Source organism: Ammospiza nelsoni, chromosome 4, assembly GCF_027579445.1.
Source record: "Ammospiza nelsoni isolate bAmmNel1 chromosome 4, bAmmNel1.pri, whole genome shotgun sequence".
Taxonomy (NCBI): Eukaryota; Metazoa; Chordata; class Aves; order Passeriformes; family Passerellidae; genus Ammospiza; species Ammospiza nelsoni.
This window is the reverse complement of record NC_080636.1, coordinates 60833210-60856822: the sequence shown is the minus strand read 5'-3', so window position 1 is coordinate 60856822 and position 23613 is coordinate 60833210. Positions and strand designations below refer to the sequence as shown.

The following is a 23613-nucleotide window of genomic DNA, read 5'->3' as shown; positions in this document are numbered from 1 at the left end:
GAAGCTTCCTTGAGAATTCAGCTGCATACACAGGCAAAACCACAAGGAGCCTTGGTCCCTTAGAATATCCCCATTCAGGCTCTTTATTAAGGTTTCCCTTTTAATTTCTCCTGCATGGGCCACCACTGTGGTCTTCACTCCCTATCTACCCCCACCCTAAGCAATCACAATGCTCAAACCAAAGGCCCCTCACCCTTTTGAGCTTTGTTCTTCTTTAAAAACACATTTCCCTGATTTGAAAGCTGCTTTACTTCCCAGCTCTGCACTGGGGAGAAGCCCTCCAGTGTCTCCTGGATGAGCAGCAGGTGTACCATGCCAGGTGCCCCTCAGGTTATACTGCTGGTGAGGGAACTGGCCAAAGCCCACTGTGTTTAAACCTCTGGGCTTCCACTTTGTGAGGCAAAGCAAAAAGTAGCATCCCTCCCCTGCCCCACTATCTCTGAAAGGACTGATTCTCAGGCTGCTGAAAGCTCTGCTCTTTCTTCTTTACCTGCCCACCAAAAAGAAAAAGGAAAAAGAGAAAAAAAACCCACATAAAGATGAAGACAATGAAATGAGGGCTGATCTGTAAGTTAGTCCTTGTGTGTAGATCTCTAACTTGCCCTGAGTCTTCCCAGGTCAGTGGAGCACTTGTATGAGGAGTCACTTCCATCTGAAACACTGGTAGGATCAGTGCAAGATGCATGGACATGAACATCTTAAAAAGCTGTGTACCAGGGCCACCAGCAGCCTCACCCAAGCCAGAACAGAATAAGTGAGAGGCAGAGACAATCTCTGACCAGGACTGCCATGGCCTTTAATAACATGGCACAACAAGTGGTAAAAGGACTGCACAGTCTGACCCTGCCCTGTGCTGGGACTTGACATCTTGTACAGAGATGAATGGAGTGTTGTGATGTACAGAGTGAATTGCAGGAGTTTCTGCCTTTCTGGGCAGGGTTTCCTGGTAACCAGTGTGTGCTGGCACCAGACAGCACTGCTGCAACAAGTCTCCTACATGTGGCACACATTCATGAAGGTGCTGGCCCATGAAGATGAAATGAAAATCCTCAAACAAAAAAAGTCTATCACTACATTTATACTTCATGCAAGAACTGTGTAAGTCAGAGAACTTCAAATTTTTTAAAATTACATGCTGCTATGTAGTTTTCTATACAAGACATATAAGCATGCAAACTCCTACTCAATATGGAGATGAGTCAATATGACTCTTACTAAAACAAAAGCAGGCTGATTGATTTAAATTTCTTTTCAGATTAAGAAGAGAGGATGGTTCTATTTTAAGAGGATTTTTTTTCTAGAAATCAAAAAGCACAGAAGATCTTAAGTGTGTTTATTATTACTTTCTAGTACACGTAGGGCCCTATCATTTCCATTAAAAATAAATATAGTCACTCTAGTTCACTGCTGTCATACCAGGTATTTTGTCCCTTGATGAACACTATCCTTTTTTTGTTTTGGCCACACTTTATAGCCCCACTGCAAAAATACAACAGATGTAGAGAGGGGCTGCTGTGCACAAAGCCAGCACTGAATCAGCCTTGTGGACCCAATCTCCTGCACTGTGGTGCCTTTCTGAAAGGGAGCGTGCAGCTCAGCCTGCAATGTTGTGCTTGGATGCTATACAGGTCTCCAAAGGAAAAAAAAAAACAACCCACCTTGTTTTCATTCCTGCCATGTTTACATAAAGGCTCTAATGATCCCCACCAGCAGGTTATTTCTAACCCCTGGCCTCCTTCCCACCCTCGTGTGTCCCTCTGCAGCCTCCCCCAAGCTAACAACCTGCCATTCTCCTCAGCAGCAGTGGTTAAACATCTGGCTGTAAATCGCCATGGCCACACGCTTCAAGCCCTAACTGTTTATCCTAGCTGGAGAAGGAAGGCAGAAATGGTTAATTGCAGCTAAATTCAACTCTGCTGCCATGGCAGTTTTTGCTACAGCATCATCACTTGACATCTAGGCTTCTTAGCTTGAGTCATGTTTGTAGTGAATTAGCCAGTATTTATCTGACTGAGTCCAACACAGGTCATTGAACTTCACCCAGCTTTTCCTCACAAAGCAGAGGGAACTACAGCCTGGCAGTCTGAGGTCACCTGCATGCTTGCACATCACTCACAGCCCTGCAAAGAGAGAGAGCAAAGAAGTGTGATTCCTAGGAGCTCTTCAGGGCAGAGCCCACAGTTTCGCTTTGTGTTGTAAGGAATCCCAAACAGCACAGCAAGGACGTCCTTGGGCAGCTGCCCCAGACAGTGCATCAGCAAAAATGATCAGCAACAAGAAAAAGCAAAGCAATCCCTGTGTTCCTGTACCCTGCCACAACTCTGCTTATTAAGCCAGGAGAGCTAGAAGTGCAGATTTAATCAACATAATAAAGACTTCAGCTGCTGACCAGGTCTGGTGTGGCTTCTGCTCATCACTCAGCATGTGCCACACAGAGTGAGGAATCCATTTCAAGTAGCCCTTAAACAATGTGCTTTAAACTTCTAAGTGCACATGACAACATGTTGAATAATAAGCCACGTGATTCAGATGTTTTAAGCGCTGTTTGTGTGCCTCACTGAAGCCCAAGGGAATTTTACTATGTGTCTTAAGGACACTGCATGTGGCCCTTGACCCCTCAGGTGACAACTGCACAGCACCTCCACATCTGGGAGAAGCAAAGGAAAACTTCATGTTTCAGCTTGGTTTTGTCTATTTTATGCATTATTAAAGTACATTATTAATGATAAAAATTATTAATTGCTATCATTAGGATAATGCACTTGAAAGTAGTTTAAACTCATAAAAATAAACACCTGATTTTCTAACCCGGACTTCAGAAAACAAGTGCACTGCTTTCATGTCCTAGAATAGCAATCATGTGAGGTTTAGCATTGTGATTTTGTGATTTTTGGTTTGTTCACTTATTTGTTTAAGACTTTTTTTCCCATCCGCAGATTTGAATAAGATTAAATCCATAAGGCTATTTTTATTAAACTTTCTCCAGCAGCACTTAGAAAGCTGGCTCCCTCTTGTCCCTCAGCAGCTCATGTCAAACTCACTGGAAGCCTGGGATCCAGCTGCACAGGCAGAACATTTCTCATGAGCATCACATTTTACAGGTAGATACTGCAGACATAAACAATTCCTGACCACTGTCCAAACCCAGCCTATGGACCTACTCTAGCCATGGCCCCATGTATAGTCTATTACTGAATATATTAAATATTCACACAGAAGACATTGGTAATTTGCTTTTAGATGAAAACATGGCTTTAGGAGGTATTGGTAACAGAAATCACCTTTCCAGGGCTTTAAACTTCACAGTAGGTTTATTTTTATGCTTGTAGTGCATTAACACAGTGCCAAGAAACAATCTTGTGTTGCTTAATTTAAAAGCTATTAACTTTTCATCTGAAATTAATGTTTAAGATTATTAAGCTATGAAGCAATAATAGCTATATTTGCAAAATTGCAGAATTTGGAATAGGAAACTGCCTGTTAAGTCACCTACACTTTCCTTCTAATCTGTCCTTGGTAAAAATTTTGGCTCACAGGCAGTTTATCTGGTTTTGATGCAAACTGTCACATACATATTTGGTATTGTCCATGACCTTGCAGCAACAGTATCATCCCAGAAAGGGCTGTAAACATTCTAGCCTAATTGAGGGAACAGAGCTTGTGCTAGGACATAAAGAATGCCCTAATTTTGCCTCATGCACAAACACAACAGTCATCTACTCCACACACCTATTATACCTTTACTACAGTCTTTATAGTCATCTTATCTGATAGGCACTAATTTGTCACATGGCATTGTTGGAAGGTTGTTGGATGAAATGTAAAAAGAATCTCACACATTTTATGCTCCCTGTAAGTTATAAACTTATTAACTACTCTTCTGATATAGTTCATCTATGACAACACATTTGCTCTCTATTATTTTTGGCTTGGATCACAGCATTACTTTTATCTGCTTCTTCTTTTAGTGCTTATTAGGTTCAAGAACTGAGGAGGAAAATAATTTCCCCAGCAGAAGTTTCCAGAATTAGAGAATGTCCTCAGAGTAAAAGCCTCAGCTTTTATGAGTCCTTCTTAAGTGCAAATCTGTGCTAAGGCAAGGGAAAGAGAGGAGTGAACTTGGCTACCACTTAGTTAAAAAGCTGATTCCAAGAATCAATTAATACCCCACTGGATATCCCATTTCCACTGTTCTTCTGGGGAAAGCAGGTGAGGGACTGAAAGACTTAGCATCCCCTCATGTCTGTTCTTAACAACTGCTAGAAAGGCAGCATAGAAGGAACACTTTAGAGATCAGAAGAACGTATGATCTGATGTGCAACCATTATGCCTCTGCAAATAAAGATGACTCATCATCACATTTGTTTTTGTTCCTTCATCACCATCTCTCATTTACAGCACACTTCAGCTCTGCTGGAATCCAGCGCAATTTCCTGCTAAGCTTCAGCAGGAGGATGATCAGGCTATTAATGGACAGAAGGTGTAATGGGTACAAAAGCTGCTGTGACTTGCACAGATGAAGTATGAGAGTAGTCATCAACAGCTTCTGCTCTAGAAGATGAAGCCCTCTAGAAGTATATATTCTCTGACTTTGTGGTCCTTTTCCTTCCTTTTGTTTTACTTAATATCTTTCAAATACAACTTTTTCTTTTTTTCAAATCTAACTGGTAACATCTTCACAAATTTACACCAACATTTTGATATCAAAACTTTTTCTAGCTTTCTGTAAAAATCTTGGATATTTATTGTGGAAAATTAAGTTAAATTTAACATGCGTATATTCTATGCCAAAGAGAACAAGTCTTATTTGGGCTTCATAGATTGAGGAAATGGTTCAAGAAGAGCTGCGTGAAAATGGCATTTCTGGGATGCTGCTAAAGCCAGCAAGAAAAGTTCTTGAAAGGAATAAATCTACCAAAGTTACAGGATAGATGCCTACTGCAGAAGTTTTAAATACTAAAAAGGTCTTATATCTTTGGTAGGTCTTATATCTTACCCTACTCAAATAAAGGCTCTACACTGGGACGGTTTTATAACATTTAGTTCTGCACACCCTAGCTGGCCTGTATTAGTATTTGCATGGTAAGTTACTACGGGCTAACACAATCACTGAACCAAGTGCCTTAGACTGCCCACTCCATATAAAAGCTTTGGTTGGAACAAGAGCAAATGTGTGCAGAGTGCTTACTTTCTGTTTGCTTGAGATTTTTTCTGCATCATTTGTAAATCCCTCATTTCCTGACCATCAGCATAACAGGAAAGTGAGATGAAGGCTGAGCAAGCCTTCAAGAAGCTATCCAAGGGATCTTGTAATTTGCATGTCTGCCTCTCCCTCATACCTCACTGTAAAGCAAATCTGGCACCACCAGGGAGAAAATCAAGTGAGCTAGTATGTTTTTTTCAGCCTCTGTAATTAGATGAGGAAGTCTTAAAAATGTTGAGAAGCAGATGTCCTGTGAGGAAAAGCAACATAATGGATTTATGCTTTTTGGCCAAAACATAACGCAAAAGCTGTTCTCCTTAAAAAAAAAAAATTGTCAACAAACTTTACAATTTCACAAAAGAGAATATTAGCATAAAATATTGTAGCCTTTGTTTCTATTTCTTGCATGTTTCACTACTGATTAGCTTCTAGATCAATTAACATCAAATCAATCAAGTCCTGAATCCATCCCACGGGGGTTTTGTTTGTGGTTCTCTTGATTGCTTGTGGGTTTTTTCCATCAGTTTTTCTTTTCCTGCCATTCCTTGAAGGACTTCTGATTTTTAGTGATACTCATTTGGACAGTTTGATGGCTTTCAAAGACAGAAGCAGTAGTCTCTGCTTTTCTGTCTCAAACAGAAAAAGGTTAACTACGCCTGACGTTAAAGATTTCAAAACGCAGCTATGGATATACTTGTAAGAGCAGGAAGAAGCACTGAAAGGAGGCAGGAAGCTTTTCACTGGATTAAATGTCACTGTGCTGCAGGTCTATGCTGTATAATATGATAGTGAGCATTACACATACAAGGACACAGATTTAGCAGCTCTAAGAAACTTTCAGACTTAAAGAAACTCCAGTCTTGCTGTACAAATTTGTTACTCAACCAGTGAGAATACTGAACAGAGCATTCTCTTCAAGGCCTACAGTTTAATTTTTGCTGTCTCTTGTAACTTTGACATGCAAGTTTCAAACTCTCAGCTCCAGTATTTTGTTAGTATCCAAGCTCATACCTTTCCACTCTATTCTTTCAAATGATAATTTGTAGCCAGCACGCACACACTTCCTTTGAGAACTCCAGCTATTACAGCCACATAGCAATTACTCCTTCTTTGTTGGCTGTGAAAGAAATAACCAAAACAAGAAAGCTACATCTATGTTAACCAAACCAATAACATGAAAACATGCAGCTATGTTTGGGAGCTCATTAGCAAAAAGCACAGACATACAGACATTCCCCTGCACAAAACCTCTTTCAGCAGCGTCAGATATAGAATACTTTCTGCATTTGTCACCTTTCAGGTCTGAGTTTCCAGCACGCTTCTTGTTATATGCAATTAGCCCCATGCCAAGGTTTGGTACATTTCATAATAAATCCCTGACCACATTTGCTTCGGGCTTGGCAGCTCTGGAAAGGCTCTATTCATCAGGGCAGCAGTGAGCCACAGGACTCACCACACAACTCACTCGCAGAATTCCAGCACGCTACACTTTTCATCAAGCCATCCCCTCCCTCCTCCTCTCCAACAGCCTGACATATGACTGTGATTAAGTAGGATATGAAAAAGCTCCAAACCATTTTTCTCTTTTTCATCTCTCTTTTCACCTCTTTTCCCTTCAGACAACACAGACACACACCTTCCCCCCTCAGGAAAACCCTGCCTTCCCTCCCCAGGCTGCATGGTAGATAGGAATCCTTTTTCTTTTTTTTTTTTTTTTCATTGCCTATATTTGAAACAGTAACCATCTATTACTTTCAGGAAGGCTGTGTCTCCTTCTCAGGTTTCTCCAGCTTTGGAGCATTACCCTCCCAGCACAGCAGCACATGAGGCTGGCTCTCAGCTGGGAACACTCTCCAAGAGGCACCTGAGAAGAACAGAACAGCAGCAAGAGCAACCACTGGCAACTGGGCCATCTGTTCGTGAACAATGCAAATGAAAAACCCTCCCATTTCCAACATTCAACCAGCTCCAATGACAAAGAAGGAGCTGGGAGAGACACCATGGAAGCATGCATGCCACAGAGGGTAGGAGTGGCATGTTTTGTGTATGATGGAGTTCTCTCCATCACACACAGACTGGATTCCTCTCTTCACTGCGCTGCAGAACAGCCTTGCTGGCAATACTGGCTAACCCATTTCCCCAAAAACCCACTCAAAAGAAAGCAGAGCTCTGGATAAAGAGGCTCCATCATGCTTAGTAGCAATGTTATAAGTAGGCCTGAAATAGGCTTTTATTTTATCTAAGAAAGGGTGAAGAACTTTTGTTAACTCAGAATTATCTCATCTTTCATAGAAGGGCATGCAAATTGTTACACCAGTACATAGTTTGACTCGGGTAACCCATACAACAACTTCCAGCAGTGCCAAATCACCCTTGCCTGTGTTACCACCCTCCTTTCATCTTCAGGGACACATTCACAAAGCTTCATTCCTTTCTCAGCAATTCTTGTACTTTCTTAAGGAACTGCCACAGGAATAAGTGGGACACTGCTAAGCTGCAAATACTCTATTGTACACTTCTGACAGGCAAAAGATGGACAAAATGACATTAAAAGGGCATAAAGTAAACTCAGAAAAGAGCTGCATCTCAAGGGTTACAGCCAGGAACCAAGATACAGCATGGAAAAGGTCACGTTGTAGTAACAGGACAGGTTTTCTGCAGGTCTGATTTCTCCTGAGGTCCCTCCTTTCAGGATCCATTCTCTCCAGAGAACCCTCCCTCTGCCAGAAATCTGTTCACTCCAAAGCCTGAATACAAATTACAACACCCCCTTTTAACACAAAGCATAAAGGCATGCCACAGCTAACTACACCCAATGGCAAAAACTAATGAGAAATTAAAAGAAAAATTATACCAGGAGTTTATCTAATCCTATCTTTTCCTTGTTAACCCACCCTTTAGCTTGCCAAAACACTAAACTAAACATGCATCCTAATTTTATGTCATTCCCTTGCTTGCTTGGAGCTGCTGAATACCAGAATTCACAGTGAGATATCCTCACAATTCTTTTTAATTCATCTTTTACTGCATCCAGTACTCTAAAACCAGGACAGTATCTGCCCATGGCATAATGAAGTCAGAAAATACTCATCATCAAACTGCATCAACCTCAGAATGCATTCGACTCATCCAAAGACAAGTCAAACTTGCCTGAGACTTCTATAGTCATGTAGCTTGTGCTTAATGTCACTTATAAGAGCTGAACCCACCTCCTGCTCAAGCAGTGCCTGTGTGTGCGTCCCAGCTGCACTCCCTCCAACGAGGGCACAGTTTCATTCACAGGTTTTGGAGCAGCTGATCATGCAGCATCACACCGTGTTTCCAAGGTTCCTGTTTACCTCAACACATGGCACTGCTGTAACAGGATCAAAAGCTGGAATAGCTGAAACATTATTTAATAAAAAACTATGCTAAATTTACACTTTACCTTGAAAGATCCTTCAGGAGTTTTTACAAAGCCCTCCCATGACCATTTCACGACTATGTACGCACAGCCCTGGGACAGAGGAGCACTTAGGCATCCCCAAAAGCCCTTTGCAAGTACAGAAGTGTGTAGTTGCACATGTGAAGTTTTACTAAGTCCCTAAAGTTATCCAGCACACATTGGCTGTTCCTTTGTTAATAAAAGTGAGAAGAGCTGGAATCAGAGTTTCTGCAACGTGCTCCTCTCACCAACCATTAGTCTTGCTTCTAAGTTTACCAAACCTTTCACAGACAGCAGAGAAGTGTAGATGTTTAACGTGAGTACAAAAGGTACCAGCTCTACTCAGAGGCAAAAGAAAGTCCAATCCTTCTGTTTTTACAAATACATACACTTAACTTTAATCTAAGCACTATTTACAAAAATGCATGCAGACATAAAAGAGCATAATAAATTAATAGCTTACAAGAGGAAACAATGACTAATGAGAGATTTTACTCTCCTTTCCAAAGGCCTGGCCCAAGGGAACACAATAGATAAAATTACCTAAGTTGACTTTCTGTGTTTCTGTTAAGCCAAAACTTTGGTGTATTCTGAACTGTCTGTGTGATGTTTCCCAGCTGGGAGATATAAGCTTTCCTAAACAATTCAGGGCTTTAACGTGACCTTAACACCGTCATCTTCTTTCATACAGCCAAGGGATATGCTTGTTAGTTTATATGGGGTTTATCTTATTCATCAAATTCTGCTGCCTGAGCACCGATATTGCCTACTTGTGGCCATACAGTCTCTGCATGAACCTCTCCAGTAATCTGACTCCTGCCCATGGTCAGCAGTCAGTAAAACTGCAAGGAAGCAGTTGTGCCAAACCCTTCTTGGGCAATTACTATGTGATTGAAAAGGTCCCACCAACGCAAATGTGCTCTATGAATCCTTTTAAATCTGCACACTTGCCCTGCATTTCTTTGATGAAAATTGTCACCAGTGGATGTTGGGTGCTGCCAAATCGTTACATGTAAGCAATGCATTACCTGAGTCAGAGCTGAAAGTTGAGAGGCAAAGCAAGATGGTACTCTGAAATTCCTGACACTTCACCAGCTAAATGCAAATGTCAGCTCCTGACAGATTATTTTCAGTGCATTTATTGACATAAACAGTATAGATAGTGTGTTATAAAATCAAGAAGTGAAAATGTAGTTTCTTCTTTAACCTAGGAAAACCCGACTGGCATTCACCAGAGCTCTTCACATCCCACATCTCGTGTTGCAGGGATCACTTACAGAAGTCTGCATAGGCTTTTCTATTCCCTGTATCCTGGACTGTAATGTGATTATACATGGAAGAGCAGCATGTGTGCACATGCACTTGCAACTGAAACAACCTCCTCTCACATTTTTTTTTCCTCCCCTAAATTACCTTTTCCAACACATTTCCCAGGTGATCGTCCCATTTCTTAGGACTGAACTGTGTATTTTTATTACCCTGCATTCCTCTTTAACAAACTTTTAACAATTCTGTGTACCAAAAGCCCAGATGTTGACCAAACTTTGGAAATATTAACAAATATCTCAAAGGGCACAAGTCTTGACCCTTTGTTGATAAGAATTCCCCATGTGAAACACTAGTGCACTATCATCTGCTTTGATGGTGCAGTTCCACAAGCATTTACTCCAACAAGGCCATGACTCCCAGTCCAACTGCAAGTTTTACGGCATTTCTCTCATTTCCCTTGCTCATATTCCTGAGCCAGGTTGACCATAGCACCAGTTGTGCTGATAAAGAGGAGAAGTATCATGCCTGAATAAATTCCTCTTGCATAATTTTATCTTAATAGTGTGAATCCTGTTTATGAAAAATGTTTACGTCATGGCACAGAAAACCACAATTTTGTGTGGGAGGGCAGACTGGGGGAAGGGAGAGGAGAAAACATCCTGTCATGGAAAATTCTCCCTCAGTAGAAGGGGAAAAAAACATCTCCACAAATTATACCCTGGAAAATACTAGCTTCCAGAAAATAGCCCAGTTTACTCCAGTATAGTTCAAATATTTAATAACAATTAATTATTAATATGCAGTATTAATAATTGCAACATGTGGTTCAATGGGATGGTAACTGCAGCTTGTGGATGCTCAGTAGCTCAGAAAGCAGTGAAAGCTCATAGCAAAAAAAAAGGCAAATCATTAACAGGTATCAAACTATTCTGCTGACATAGATAAATTTTAATTCTTTTTTTTTTTTTTTTAAGTAATTTTATCTTGGTAGATTTTATGGCAGATCAGGTATCATCCTTCTTCCTGCAGCTGGTAGAAGGCAGCTATAAATACATCATTGTGTGCTCTGCCGGGCTGACAAATACATGAGCAAGTTCTCACATCTGACCTGGTTCAAATGCACAGGGCTTGGCTGGGCTGCAGGGCACAGATGCAGTGACAAGTATTGATGTGCACAGCCTCACAAGGTAACAGGCACTTTGGACTCTCCAGAACACCCAGGCCTCAGGCACCAATAGCTGGGATCAACACAGTGACTTCCGCAGCATATTTTTTCTTATTTAAATGTATGTAAATGAACAATGTTTCTAATCACTATGAAATTAAAAAAAAAAAAAAAAAAACCTTTACCACACACAATCAAAATCTTTTGGCAAATTTTAAAGTCTTAGATCTGTTGGGAAGCTTTCAATTCACTTCACTGGGGTATAGATTGGGCCTTTTATCTCTTACCTGTAGCTGATTCAACTAGCTTAGACTGACAAAATCCTGCCAACTTTACCATGTCACTTCATAATAAACCGTTTTTTTTTAACTGAACCAAACTGAAAGACTGAGCTGGTGATGACTGCTTGCAATTACATTTTCATTTCCCTTCGTTGACTATGCACATAAGTGCTGTAAATCTCTATAATTTTAAATGAGGTCTTCAAGGGTAATTTTGGCAGCCAAAGAGAAGTAGGCATCATGTTTGAAGTATTGAAGGATCCTTTTTTTTAATCTTTTGGACTCAGATCAGTCTCAAACAAATTCACTGCTCACCTATCTCAGATGACATTTTAATTGCAGCTTTTAACTACACGTACACTAATGGAGGAAAACTGGGTATAAAGTTCTTAGAGTGCACATTCAGATGGAGGGCCTTTACTGTGAATTCGGTATGCACTGCTGAACTTTAGAATATATAAATATATTTAAATGCAACTAGGAAAAAAAAATGCCTTAATTTAAACTTTCTGAATGTCAGAGGATTTTTTAAACTTCATTTAAAACCAAAATGTAATTTCATAATTTGTGGAGTTATGCAAAAAATTTCCTAAATCTTCATATCTCCCACTGCTTTTTGTTTAGGTTTTTTTGCATTCTTTCAAAAATTGCCACAGTGAGTGTGCATGTATATATATTTTTATATGCCCAGAGTTAGAAAATGTCAAAGGTCTACCTGATGTTTTTATTTACTTATTTTGCTTTCAGGCATCAAAAAATTTCTTTTTTTCAAGTCAATACTGTGATCCTCATAAAAGGAGTTCTCTAGGTGGTCTTCATATGCAAAGCTGCAATTACAATATTTACATATGTGAAAACATTTTAAAGGCATGGAAGGGTGCAAAAAAGGAAAGTAGAAGTCTCACAATTCACATCTATATGAAACAAAAAAAAAGGAATGTCTGCTTGCTGCCCTGAGGCTCTTTCCACACAGTACCACATTTGCTAAGGTCCTTTCTTTTCCTTTGCAGCACAAGAGTTCAGATCAATTCTTCACATGGGTATAAATGCCAGAGATGTATGTGGAATAACAGTACTCAAAGGTTTCATGTGTTTGTTGGTGTTTTAGATATGTATACTTTAAAATCAAAAATAACATTGCTGTGGAAACCTTGAGAGTGAAATCGGCTTCTTTCAACTTATTTTCTCAAAGTGACACTTTCTGTTGTTGCAGCTTTGCAATATTAATTGCTTAGCTTCTTTCTTCTGGTGAATGATATTTATAACAAACATAACTAGCTCAATGCAGCTGAAAGCCATTAAAGTAAAAAAAAGTAGGAATCACCCATTCCATCTGCTTTTCATAACAAAGGGATACAAAGACCATATTGAACATTCATTCTTGTTTCTCGATATTCCCAAAAGAAAAGCCCAACATACAACCTCAAAATGTGCAACATGTCTTAGAGGCATAAAAAAAGGAAATTGAAATTAAGTAGGAAAACACACACTGCAAATAACATACAGACAATTCAATATGTAAATAAAATATTAGATTATTGAAAATTCGTGTAATTAAAAATTACAGGAAGCAAACATTTACTCAACTTTCATAACTACTTGAAATCATACACCAATTTGAAGATTGGTCAATCAAAGCCATTTGAGGATTTTGATGTTTGAGTATCAAGAAATATCTTTGTCAGATGTAAGTGTCAAAACAGTGCATTAACACATTACATTAATTACAAAACAGTACACTAAAAATTTCACAGAAGAGCAGCGTGTCCTACCTATTGCTGTAAAAACTGAAAGGCAAAACTTTTTAATGATGAAAACTCCAAAAACACATTTCTAGCATACAGCTATGAAAACAGAAAGAAAAACTGCACAGTAACATATTAGGGGAGAACGCAACCAGAGGTGCTCAACCACCCACTGCCATCAGCTGGTGCCTTTTCTGCTGGCCTTGGCTGGACATGAATGGGGACAGACCACAGGTAACCCCTTGCTGCACAAAGATTTCCAGCTTTGGAGGCAAATCCTGAAACCTGCACTCAGTAATTGAAAAAACACATTTTCTGATGGGAAATGCCAATATGAAAGCATACCTGTTAGAGCAGAAAGCAGTGAGAGCAATGTCTTGTATGTTGACCACAGAGAAGGGCTTAGAATTACAGTTTTAGACTGTGCTGGAAAACTGGTTACCAGTACTAAAACACTGCAGAAGGCATGCACAAAGTGAGTTCATGCAGAAATCTGACAAAACTACTCATAACAATTCCTTTCCTCAAGCCACTAACATCTCAGGGCAATATTTCTTCACTCAGCTTAAAAATCTGATTTTTCACTGAAGTTATGAGTCTGGTATATTTAACAAAATCAATAACCACATGGTGTTAAAAAGTTAACTAGAATTCAATGAAAAGTTCTAACTGCATTTTAAGATATTCCATAAAGCCTAAAAACTCCTTAAATCTCTGTGACTTCTCTACACTGAAGGACTAAAATAAATATTCTAGGTACTTATTCCTTAACAAAATACTCACATCTCATTTATATTAGAAATTTTATGGAAATTGCCAGAAAGATCTAAAAGAACCATTTACTAAAATCTTTTTGTAATTCAGATTCCTTTGACTTCCCAACCATACCATCCTACTTTGCACAGGCCTTGAAATTTTAAAAGCTAATGAGAACTTATAGTCCTAAGTCCTACTGCCTGTATTGAAAAATTGGTGCTCGAATTTTGAAGACTTTTTGAAAATCCAGAAATAGAGACTTAAGTATTAACTCCAGCAGTATTTATGCTTCAGATGCAGCTGAACAACTTCTTGCAGAAGCAGGACAATCTGAACCTAAAATATGATACATTGCCTGATGAAGGATTAGTTTTGTCGTCCTAACAATTTAGGATGGGAAATATAAAAAGTCCAGCTGCTACTCTGCTGTATATGAGAATTTTACAGAAAAGTTCAGAAAAAGCTTTAAATCTGCTCTATATAAAATAAATATCTCCCCACCACCCCCAGGTTGATTCTTGTGTCAAAAACAGAATACAAAGTACTGCTTAGAAAGAAGCAAATATAGATTTATTTAAACAACACCTTAAAGAAGCAAAGCAGGCTACAGCTGACCTTTGGTAGCACATTACAGCCATTCTAAAGGGGTTTGTTTCATCTTTCTAGTCAAAGAAGCAAAAAAGACTAACTAGTCTTTGTGAGCTTAGTGCAATAAAGCTGTCCGCTCTCAGGAAGTCCAGGGTTCCTGAGAGCAGTTTTCCAGCCCTAAATTGCATTGTTATTATTCACACTATTTTACAGAAATTATAACATCATATCATGCATTTTGTAAGGCCCAAAGACTGTGGGGCACTTCTTTAATTGTCAAATATTTTTTTCCTTCTGGGTTGTACCAAAAATAAATTCCAGAGACCTGGTGAGAGTCATGACATTTGTGAACTTGCTCATTAACTGCTCAGAACGTCACCATTTCTAGCCTCCTTTTTAAGGACTTGTATACAAGCTCATGTTACAATCTGGATTTTAACATATTTGTATAGGGTGTCCCTTCTCAATGGCATGTTTATATCCTGTGAGCAGTTTCTTCTTCAAGCTACTGAAGGGGTATCCCTGTCTCTTCAGAATGAACAATCCATTGAGTTTTAGGATTAAAAAAAATTGTTTTAAATCCTGTTCTCAATCCAGTGTCAGGATCAGTCCTTCCTCTAGCAGCATATGAAACAAGCATGATTGTGTTCTTCATTTCTCAAGGCTGAACAACTGAGGTTTTTCCTGGAATTTAAACTAAATTAATGACTAATACCATCAACAAAACAACTCTTCCAACCCCCAGTTCTTTGGTATTACTTTTTAAGGACAGTCATAAAGCTGCAAAGAAAGAGACAGAACACCCAATGGCTTTTAAACAAATGCTACCACATTTTAAACATGTGCATGTTTGCCAAGGCTCTAAGCCTCTATTGCTCAAACCACTTGTGGTTTCTCAGCACTTCTTTTTTGAATGATTGTGTCTTTATAAAATAAACATGTTTGAGACTAAATTACTTGTGTGTCTCTTGGGAATAATTATAAAATTAGCTCGTTCTAATTTACACTTGTGGGTTTTGAAAACATAGCCAAATAGCATAGTAAGTCTCCTGGTGAAACCAAAGCCTGGCATGTCAAACATGGTTTAAATCACACACGTGGACTTTGATTTTCTCAGTGCAGCAGTCTGATCTCTACAGCAGGCTTAGTCCTTTAGTTTTGACTTCTAATTCTCCAAGTAAGTATTCCTTTTGTAGGTCTCCAGAGACATTAATCCAGCATGCCAACAGGTTGTGCAGTATATAACACAAGTAATTCAACTCCAGGCACAGAGCTGTGATTTTCAAAATGCACTATCTCCACGTGTGGTTTCAGTAGTTTGCAATATGTTGTTCATCCATGACACATAGAAGAGCTTTGGTTGCTCAATATCTCAGTGTCCCAAACACAATGGACAGATGTGCTACAGCTCCAACCACATTACCTAGGAACGTACTTAAGGTCCAATTAAAACTATTCAGGGGAGCAACACCTGATCTATTTTAGCTGTTTCCCTCTGTCCCACTGATTTCAGTGATCCAAATTATGTTTTTCCCAGGAAGAGAAATTATCACATTATCACAATGCCTCTGTTGTACTGTCCTGGGACAACACATTACACTTTTGTGCATTAGGTAGTCACAGCAGCAGGTAATAGCTTCCAGGGAACTTCAATGACCAACTTATTTCCAAAGTGCTTTCTGCTGTTCTACTAGACAACACTGGTTGATGTAGTCAGTATTTTCATACTAATATGCCAGGATTTAGTTAAAATTGTCTCATTCAGCTACTGGCAACTCTGGAAAAATTAAAATCTTATTCAGCTTCCTCCTCTTTTACTCTGGACTCGCCACACAACACATTTTCAACAGTGGATTTACAGCTCCATGAATCGACAAGATGAACATTTGTGACGAAAATTTTTCATCTCATTTCATACCACAGGTTTGTTTTCACTATCAGTGGATAGAACTTGTTTGGCATCCCACAGTTTGCCTTTTTTTTATCCAAGGCCAAGGGAGACGCAAATTGTACTTTCTGTACCAAGATAAGGTGGGTTTAGTTTCTGTGTTTACATCCTGCTTTTTATCCCTTGAGGCTGCAAAGGTTACGTTACCCTGGCCTTGCCACCACTGTTTAACCTTATTTTCATCTTTTCATAAATACCTGAATAAGTCTTTTTTAATCACATCGTAACTAATACTTTAACCAGCAGGTTATCCATGAAGAGTCTGTGGTGTCAGACTTCTTTCCCATTTCTCAAGCACTGTAAGTTGGAGACTTTTGAGTAGTTTTTTTCTACCTCTTCTCCCTCTGCATTATAAATATATATCTCAATAGAATATGACTCCCAGTCTGATCCAAACTTCAGTGTAGCTGGTAAATCATACCATCAACCCCTTCACTCCTTTTTCCTCTTCTACTGAAAAAAAATAAAGCTTCCTACACATCTTCCTGCCTTCCACAATATATGCCTATATATGAATACATATATATTTATTTACAGAATATTTATATATGTATATGTGTCTATTGAATAAATCCATATATGTGCATATTCTCACACGCATTTAGGTGGCTGTGGCAGGGTGCAAAGCACTACACTCTACACTGCCACTTTTTAACATCCTGCACGGCACATTTTTCCCAGTGCGTTCTCAAGGGGTGATTCTTTCTCTAACCCAATAAAAAAGTCAATAGTAAACATTGTATTTAACAGCCTGAACTGCACATGGGGTATTTTACCAGCATGGTTTTCAAGTGCACTTGAGTTTACCTTCTGGCTATTCTGAAGAATGAGTAACTCGCTCCACTCCGTTGAGCATCATGCACTCCTCCCCCAACCTCCCTCTTTTGGACTGATCACCTTCTAGAAACAAAAGAAAATGAGCCACTATGTGAGAAAGAGATGCATTCCCCAGCATTAAGGTTTTAGTCACCTTCCTGAGCTGAAAATGGCCTACCAGTAGTCTAGAATAGACTGCTTTCTTAGAATATTAAACAGGAAAGGTAACAAAATGTCCCCTTGCATAAATTTCTACGCAAATCAGCCTTGCCCTGTTGATATTTGTTCAAAATTATAACATGCACCTATAAACTGAATCATGAGAACACTTCCTGAAAGATAGTTCCCAGACACAAAACATCACACACTTCATAGTCTCTGTGACTCCACTTGCAGCTTTATACACCACTGAAAACATAAATACCTCTCAATTCTCCAACTTCAGTGGAAGAATAACAATAAATCTTTGCAACTGTAGTTACTGGCTGTTTCAGAGGCCTGCCTTAGGATGTGGATAATTAGGTTACAATCAATTAGTGGAAATATCCAAAATAAACAGGTCAAGACAACATCCAACTTCCTGGAAAGTTAAGCTCCCCCAGCAAACCAAACATTTCAGGAGTATTAAAGCTCTGTTCTTATTTTAGGAAAACAGCAATGCTATTTTCCCTGCTTCATTTACAATATAGTGCTTATTCCTGCACTTTGTTTCCAAAGACATCACAAAGCAGGTCAAGCTCCTTTGAGGCAAATATTATTTCTGAGGACAGCATTTGCTTTCTGACACTGCTCTCTCTTCAGGGAGAAGACTGACCAGAACATGCATGTGTTCAATTATAAACCAGACAAGTATGGAGAGTGCCACTCTCCCAAGGGGTTTTTGATTTACGGCTCAGGGAGGAAAGAATTAGGAAGAAGTGGGGAGGATTGTTGGCTTGAACTTGAACTACGTTCTGGTGAAAAAAATTACACAGCTCACCATAACTGGGAGGGAAGACGCAGGAAAAGCTGAAAGACAGCTTCTGGCCTTCCATTCCCAAGCATCTGAGTGTTCCCAGCCTGAGCTGGCAGCCTGCTGGCACGTTTTTAAGCAGACTTTTAAAGCATTTGTCCTACTCTCACACCCAATTTACAGACATGACTATCTGTGTATAATACAGAAGTGTATCATGCTGAAAATAAAGCTAAATTAATAATCAAGGGCATTCTGGACCAGACTTCAGGTGGGAGCAGGGAACAGCTAACATTTTTTCCCTTCATGAAGCCTGCAGCCATTGCAGAAGTATTTAAGCTGAAGTAGTAATTATGATATGGGGAAGCATCACAACTTAACAACTACAACTAACTTTCCATGGCACTGTTAGCTGATCCTGCCTGTACAGCTCAGATTCCTCCCATAGCTACACACAATCAGCACTTCACACGGCCAGAAACTGAATCTGCCACTGATTATGTTTGGGAATTTCTGTCATTAAATGCAATCCTTAAATCCTGCTGGATCCTGGTAAATTTAAGTGTGAACTCCAAGCTCTTCCACTCTCACAAAGAAACAAAAAGCAAGCAAAGTGCTGCTGCTCTGTTTGTGCAGCCACAGGGAGAACGCAGCACAGAGACTGCAGATATACTGATTTTCTTTCTAAATAGAGAAAGAAAACAGCAAGTTCAATCCAGCCTATGTATACCTATATATAAAGATATGTCTATATAAATAAATATACACACACACATATATATATATTTGTGTATCTGAGCACTTTTAATGGATGTACAAGAAGCATGGATCAACCTCTAAGATGCAATAACTTCTGCTCAAGGGGTTCAGAAAATAGAAGAGTACCCTGTTCACCAGAGAACTGTGCTTTACGCAGGCAACTGATTATCACCAGGATGGGAAGAAAAGTATATGACTCTAACTAGCAAGTTAACACTGTAGGTACTAATAAATATTTAAGTTCATGTTCTTTTTCAGATTTTTTTATTACTTTACAGGAGTTCCCCAGTGTAGGAAAGAAGGGGGAAAAAAGAAAGAAAAAAGAAATCATATTCAATTGGATCCTAACACAGTAAATTATCATTTCCTTGAACATGGGTTTTCCCAGAATAAGATTAAACTCAGGCCACATTAATTTATCAGTAAATTATTACTAATACAATTTCATGTATGTTAACATAGCAATTTTTCACCCTGCATCTTTAGCAATTTTACACATTCCTTACTAGGAGTCTACAAGTCCATCAATAAAATATCACTTCAGCAGGAAAATTTTTTCTCCCTTTATGATTGATTGAGAATTCTTCCAACAACAGTTTAACCTGTGAGATTATACATGCTGAGTAAATTTGAAAATCACAGAACATAAGCTGTCTTTTTTCCAAACTATTCAACTTTCAAGAAGTAGACTTATGCTGTGCTCTTCCTGATAGCCTAAACATCAACATACAACTGGAGTCTTCATTCTACCATCCTGGTAAATTCATTGCTGAACAAGGCAAAAGTGGATCTGCAGATGCAGTCACTGATTAGGCAGTGATTGGCTTGGTTAAAACACATTACCACCTTCAATGAGAGACTGCAGCCTCTGTCACAGCACAAATCAGAAATGACCATGTATGAATTCCAGCCCCTTGGAACAGAAATTGAGCCACACCTCTGCTCTCTACCTGCATTGCATGAAGGTCACACAGATGGCCACTGCTAAACCAGACCAACCCCACAACTAGCAGTTCTCACATCAAACCCACCCCCACTTTCCAAAATTTGCCAAATGGAAATAAGGAAAGAGAGTCCTAAGTAGATTTCTGCATCAAAAACTGTAATTAAGAGTTCAACACTAAGACGTAGGTTCTACTTCTAAATGTTTATTGCAGGCTTTAATTCAACACACAAATCTCTAAGAAGTCAGACCTTTTAGCACAACATGAAGAATGAATCATTGAGGATTTGTTTGTCCCTTAGGCATGTCCCTAAGAAGACTTCCAGAGTTTTATCCCCTTCTCTGTCTTGTACTTCTGACAGGCACGATAATTATTTGCTGCTTAATTTTGAAGATGTTATCTCAATCAAAATAGACCTCAAGGTCCTTCTCCTCACATCAACCTCTGCACTCTCACACAACAGTACAGAGCAGTGAAGGTAGCAGCAGGCAAGCCTACACATCCCTTTGACAAGTGGCATGGAGAAACCTCTTCTGGTTTTAAGACCCCTTGCTGAGTTTGTGAAAGCAAGATGGAGTGAAATTAGGCAGGCCAGTTCAGTGGCACATGGAAAATATCACAAGCACCAGCAGCAGAACAAATTGCTCTCCACTTTGTCATGCTGATCTACAGGTACCTGTTTATCTTCAGAGCCTTTACTGATACCTTTGGTAGAGTTCCACATTCCATTCCCAATACCAGTTACATTATCACACATTGCACTTACTACAAAGCACAAAAGTTGAGAAAAATAGCCCAAAATAAACAAACCCTCCATCGACAAACTCTCTATGATCTCATAATAATGAACAGTGTCTTATCCTTATCAGCAGATGCTGTCTTACCTTTATCAAGAAAAGCTGAAATGTCCCTTTCTCCTATTCAGCTCTCAGGAACAAAAGAAATGAACTCCACCCTGCAGGCAAAGAATATTTTTTTACTGATTAGTGATATTCTGAAAAAAGGTTTAAATCATTACAAAATAATACAGACCCTCCAATTCTTGTGTGATACTCAGGCAAAAATATGATGCTTTCTGGAAAAACACCTACTGATGGCACATAAGCAGTTATGTATTTACTACTTTATTTTAAGAAATAACATGCAAATGCTCTTATGAACTGCAGCCCACTGATGGCAGAATATTCAACAATACTGGTTGATAAGGAAAATTACACTTTTATATATTAGGTCCACTTCCAAAATAAAATGGCAATATTTCAATCCACTACACAATCTTCAACTGCAGTTTTCTTTTTCTTCTTCACAGAGGACCCAGAAGAATGAGATTACATGATACACATGACTAAAAATAATTCTGGATCCCCTAATAATTTACATATTTTCTAAAATAAGGATCAACACTCCTCCTTGTTGCAACAAATGCACAAACTCAAGCCCTTCCATGGAAGTAGGATGGGATTTTTATGGCAACAGAAGCTAGAAGTCTTAGGGTAAGAGCAAGAGTCTCATAAGCAGTAGAGAAACTGAGGTTCATTTATTCTGCAGTATAACCATAAAAGCCTTAATGAAGTCCTCAGCAATTGCAGCTTCAGTCAGCTGCAGAGGACTGAAGACAAGGCTGGAAAATTAATCATAAAGGCTAGAAACAGAAGAAAAGAAGATTGAACAGCTAGAGAAGGATGATGATGAAAGCTGCTGGAGAACAAGCATATTAAAGTTTATGTTGCAAGGAATAGAAATTTCACATATTGAACAAAAGGCACAAGAGTAGAGAGGGAAGGAGAAAAGGAGGACCAGAGCCTCATTGTATTTGCTATTCAATTAACTACTCAATTATTACACTAGAATGTGGAGCAGAAATTATTCATTTAGACAGCTTCCCAAAAAATTTACAATCATAGAATCATTTAGGTCAGTAAAAGACCTTTAAGATCATTAAATCCAACCATAAATGTCATTGCTTATCTTATCTGAAGTAGCTTTACATATATCAACACCAATTCAAGAGTTAGATAATGGTTCAAGCTCATTCCTCTTCCAAACAGTGGCCAAATATTTATCATTTCCTCCACAGTGCAACAACACCTAGAAATTTTACAAGGGCATAAATACAACTGACTTGCTGATAATGGGCCAATTCAAGTGGCTGTCCTTGTTCCTACAGCAGGTTTGTCGTTCTACAGTTTTAATAACCTGATGTTTGAAAGGAAAAATTAATGTTGTTTGTTATCAAAGAAAATAACCAGATAATTATGAGTCACTAATCAGATGTTATATTTTACATATGCAACTAGCTCGTAATGACATTGTTATTTCACAGTATACATTATCATTTCCCTTTTCCTGGGATAAAAGAAAATCTCTGTGAATTTTTTTTTATTCAGTGAACAGTCATGCATAAAAATCCTACTGAAGTAGTTGTGATCATTTGTTTTTGCTTCTAATTAACAGAGACCAGTTGCTAATGGTGAGTCTGTGACCCCAAAAATACCTCTAACTTTGATATCTTGGAAACTTACATGCATCTCTAATATACAACATATTTTAAAACAGTAAAATTCACTGGAAAGATTTTGAAAGCTTCCTTTGCATTGCTGAGTGTTTTCAAAAGGGCACAAATATTAGGGATTCTGCTTTTTCACATGCATTAATTTGTGCGCATAAGGTCATATCTGTTCTGAAATACTCTGTTAAATTATGTTTACACATCCTAGAGGTTTGTCTGGTGTTTACACAGAGTTACAAGTAGAAAAGGTTTGGTTTAGCAATTTATTTTCAATCCAATGTGTACCCGTATTTCATCACCAAATTATTTTAACAGCACACATTTAACAGAGCAACCTTCAGAAGCATCAAAAACTTTCCCAAGTAAGCAAACCTCCCTGGGCAAGCTCTCCTGGCTTCTTCAGAGCATTCACACAGCTCTGGAGCTGCCACAGCATTCTCCCTGCATCCAGCCAGGGACTGACAACCCTGACAGTGAGGAGCCTTTTCCCCATGTCCAATCTGAACTCATTCAAATTTGTTTGGCTGTGCCCTCCTACACAGTTAAAAGAGGGGTGGGGACCTTATTTGGAGCTGACAATTTATGCAAGCAGTTACATTTCCACAATCTTTTTCTGAAGGAATTTAAACAGGGTGGTTGGCAGTAAAGAACGACAGCTTCTTACCTTCAGCTCCCACAAAGGGACAATAATCACAGAATCACAGAATCACAGAATTTTCAAGACTGGAAGAGACCTATAAGATCATCTAGTCCAGCCGATGTTCTAACTGTTCAGCTAGATCATGGCAGCAAGTGCCACATCCAGTCTTTTTTTAAATTCTTCAAGGGATGATGCCTCTACCACCTCACTGGGTAAATGATTCCAGTTTCTGACCACTCTTTCTGTGAAGTATTTCCTTCTTACTTCTAACTTACATCTAGCTTGACGCAACTTGAGACTGTGTCCTCTTGTTCTATCCGTTGTCGCCCGGAGAAAGAGGCCGACCCCCAGCTCACTACAGCCACCCTTCAGGAAGTTGTAGAGAGTGATGAGGTCACCCCTTAGTCTCCTTTTCTCCAGGCTGAACAACCCCAGCTCCCTCAGTCGCTCTTCATATGGCTTGTGCTCCAAGCCCCTTATTAGTTTCGTTGCTCTCCTCTGGACACGCTCAAGCATCTCAACGTCCCTCTTAAAGTGAGGGGCCCAGAACTGGATACAGTACTCCAAGTGAGGCCTCACCAGTGCCGAGTACAGGGGAAGAATGACCTCTCTGT

The 23613-nt window shown here is 39.2% G+C and overlaps 1 protein-coding gene across 2 annotated transcripts in view; it reads right to left on the bottom strand.

Moving 5' to 3' along the window:
* BMPR1B (bone morphogenetic protein receptor type 1B) overlaps nt 1-23613 on the bottom strand; it is a 241410-nt gene that overhangs the window by 163542 nt on the left and 54255 nt on the right. The window contains exons 2-3 of one of the 2 annotated variants that reach the window (XM_059470648.1): nt 20735-20805; nt 17187-17279 (exon numbers count right to left, since the gene is read on the bottom strand). The gene's annotated coding sequence lies outside the window, so the exon portion shown is untranslated. The remainder of the gene's footprint in view (nt 1-17186; nt 17280-20734; nt 20806-23613) is intronic. The other variant, XM_059470647.1, reaches the window with a different exon arrangement.